Raw genomic sequence first — 4,029 nt, 5'->3', positions numbered from 1 at the left:
TTCTTTTATGGCTTTGTAATTATTATTGTTGTTTTTATTTTCTTTTATGGGTTGTGCTAATTTATGCTAGGCTAAGTGTTAAAAAAAAAAAAAAAAAAAAATTGCTCCTTATTTTAAAAACCAAAATTTTCCCAAAAATCCAAACCCATTAAAACCAAATATTTTTCCCCAAAATCCAAACCCTTTAAAAACCAAATTTTGAGCTTTGTAAACTCTTTACTTAGCCTTTGAGCCCAATCATGAATAGATCTTTTTCTACAGTTGGGGAGTACAACAAATCCCTTAGAGAACTTGCATATAGACAAACTTCACGTTATGAACCTTCCACGGACCATGATGTCAATAGTCATAGGAATTATTATGGACATTTTCAAATTCCCGAGCCGCAATACATTTACCCTAATGACTATTCATACATGCATCATTCATCGCAACGTGAAAATGAACATTCTGCTAGAGCCTCACTCACACAATCATCACTTATGGATCAATTAGAAGCTCGAATCACAGCTTTAGAAATGCAATCACATGAGGAATCTGTCACATCTAATTTTCTTAGGCAACCTGAAATCTATGCATGTCCCGCATGTGGTAGTCTAGACCACCCTGTTGAGAATTGTCATATTTTGCATAATTTTAAGCAATCTAGAGAAAATCCAAGGTATGAAATGCCGATAAATTGTGAGAATGGTAGTTATTGGGACCATAATCAATCCTTTGAGGGTTGCGATCAATATTTTGTAAACCCTAATGACCATGCACACATGTACCATTCACCACAATTTGAACATGAAGAATTTTGTACTCCCATGAATTTAGACTCCACCACAGAAGCTTTAAGACTCAGTAAGCAAGACTATGATAGATCTACATCACGAATTCATGCATATTTAGATCAGATTTTGCTTCACCTACAAAAGGAGGAAATTCATGAGGAAATGTATGTTGTCCCTAATGAAGTGTCTAGTCCCATTCATGTAAATGATGTTGAATACGAACCTAATTTAGAGGAACATGAATCGACTAATGACACCACCACTGTTAATGAGGACCAATATGCATGCTACCATGATGATGATTATGATGATTATGATGATATGTTAGAAGAACATGAAAATATTGTGGAACCTGTTGGTTCAATAACATATGGCTTCTCGCCCTTGACCTTCATGAATGTTGTTTTTTCTAATACTCATTGTAATTCATATGATTTTGATATTGACATGGGATTCGTACAGTTATTCTGTGAAGATGAGCATGACATAGGAATAGTTGAATCTTCTGTAGACACTAATGCTAATATGCATGAAAATATATTTGATGTGTCTGATTCTCTACCTAGGTCACATTGTGATATTTCTCCTGATTTGCCGATGCATGAGAATAAATTTTTTGATGATGTTGATGACTCTGATTGTGATCTTTCCAATTTGTTTGATGATTGTGAGCATGTTGTGACACGTGTAGAAGACTTAGGAGATGTTGATGTGATTAATAATGATGTGCCTATCATCCTACATAAGTCACAATCTGATGGCCTTCCACCCAACCTAGATTTGGTTTGTACCCATATTGTCAAACCGACTTTTCTGAGAGTCCCTAATCTAGGTTTGGAACTGTGTGCTTCCCAAGTCCTCTTGGACTATTTTGCATCTAAGTATAATATCTTTGAGGAGCCACAGTTGGAATTAGCATGTTTGCCCGTCCCTAGCACAGTTCACTTTGAGTTAGACCTTGTACATGATGAACCCCCAAAACTGCGAGATTTTGTTTCCAAAATTTTATCCGTTGAAAAATCCAGGTTTGGGGGTAGCTCATTTTGTTTCACAGTTTCACTTGCGTTTCTTTCCTGTTATATTTGTGTGAAGCTGTTGAAACCTCTACACTTTGTCTTTTGGGTTGATCCTCAATTCTTTAGATTGTTAGTATATGGTGAATTTTTTGTATATAATCCAGTAGATAAAAATTTTAAAAAATCCTTTTGTTCTTTTTGTATATATTTTTCTAATCCAATATGATCTCGGCTGACATATGTTGGATTCTTGCCTTGAATAACGGAGTTCTAATCTTGCTTTCGCCGAAATCGGGTATTCTCTTTCCTTTTTCTCTACTCAGCATGATCCTCTTCATATGTTGTATTATAATTTTGTTCATATTTTGAAACATTGAGGACAATGTTTAGTTTAGGTTTGGGGGTGAAAAGTAGATACTTTGATAATATGCCATAATTGAAAACGAACTCCTTCTTTTGAAAAAATCGAAAAAAATTAAAAAAATGAAAAATCATAAAAATGGAGCTCATTTACCTTGAAATGTTGACTCTTGTGCATATATGTAATTTTTAGGAGTCTTAGTCTAGATATTTAGGCACCCTGATTCTAGCACAATTCACATAGTGATAAGAAATTTGCACGCGCACGATCTACCAATACATGTATAGCCTCGATCTTCAAGGTGTTTGATAGGACGTCACGATTGCCAATCACTTTAGAATACTGAACGAAACTTGACTAGCTTGTTCTTTGGTTGGTTGGGATAGAAGGTGGAGGTTACATTAAGAAAAACAACCATCGAATTTAACTGGGTGCATCAAAAAGGGCTACCTCTTGCAAAGTGTCATGTAATCTTTTGTTTCCTTTTGTATATGTATCAAAAGTGTTTCCTTATTCAAAAAAAAAAAAAATCAAGTATTTATCAATTCCATTCTCTCTTGTTCCAAAAATAAAAGAGAGTAGTCAATGTAAATAAGAGTCATGTAAAGAGTCATCTTTTGTGTTTTATTGTAATAAGCAAGGAAGGGTGTATGCCATTGATGTACAACGCGAGTAATTGTGAAATACCTCCAACTCATTCACAATTCTCGTAAAGTCCGGACAGCTAGCTAGATTTCGACCTTGGTTCTTAGCCTGAGAAACTATCTCTTGATGATTAGTAGTCATAACTTCAGATCTTTCTTTACACATGTGTAGATACACTTTACACTCTTATCACATGTCTTTTTTTGTTATCAGTGCTAGGATTGTGCCTTTGATAGCTAGATTGACATCTCCATTTTGTTGTGAGCTTAAACTGTCTTGCACATGTCACATTTGATGGAATATGAGCTTATATTTTGACCTAGAACTTTGTAGGTACGTTCTAAGCAAACCTTCACGAGACTTCACTCGTCCACTAGGGACACTTAGTGGTTTAAAAGGCTTAGTGCATACGCTAAATGCATTCGAGAGACCAGCGACAGTGGTATAGTTAGGATTTCCTTAGTTTTGTTTTACTTGAGGACAAGTAAAATTCAGGTTTGGGGGTATTTGATGAGTGCTAAAAAGTGCATATTTTTATATATTTTTCTTGGCATTTAACTCGTCTTTTGTGCATTAATTCTACATTTTATCCCATATTCTGTATTTTCATTGTTTTCAAGAATAAATATTTTTCTTAATTAATTTTGCATTTTTAGGTACCAAATAAAGTCTGGATGATTTGCGGAGCAGAAAAGTAGTGAAAAGCCGGAAGAAATTACGCAAGGAAGCCGCAAAGAATGGAGCGCACGTCCAAAAATCTAGGAATGGGCTCAAGAAGGAAGAATTGTTCTTAAATAAAATATGGGCTTGGCATACCCAAGGCCCAAAACCCTTACTCAAACCCATTTTCTATATCCATACCCGCCTCCATTCTCAGCCGTTAGATCGGATCCATCTCATCATCCAATGGTCGCTTCTTCATCGTTCATCAAAATCTGAAGTCCCTGCAAAACACCATAGTACCTAAATTCCAAGCCTTCAGATTAGATCACATTTAGATCCTACGGTCGCTTCTTTGCCTGCGCATCAAATCTCGATACTTCCGCTTAACACTACAACACCTAATCTCCATCTTGGGTCGTCCGTTTCGTTGCATCCCTTCATCCGACGGTCGCTCCACGCTTACCTCCGTATCGCCGTTGGATCCACCTACCATCTTCCCATCCATCGCTCCTTGTCGTAGATCATCAAACCTCGCTGCACCCGCCTAACACCCAAGTATCGAACACCC

Source organism: Papaver somniferum, chromosome 8, assembly GCF_003573695.1.
Source record: "Papaver somniferum cultivar HN1 chromosome 8, ASM357369v1, whole genome shotgun sequence".
NCBI lineage: Eukaryota > Viridiplantae > Streptophyta > Magnoliopsida > Ranunculales > Papaveraceae > Papaver > Papaver somniferum.
Note: the sequence above shows the minus strand (reverse complement) of the source record.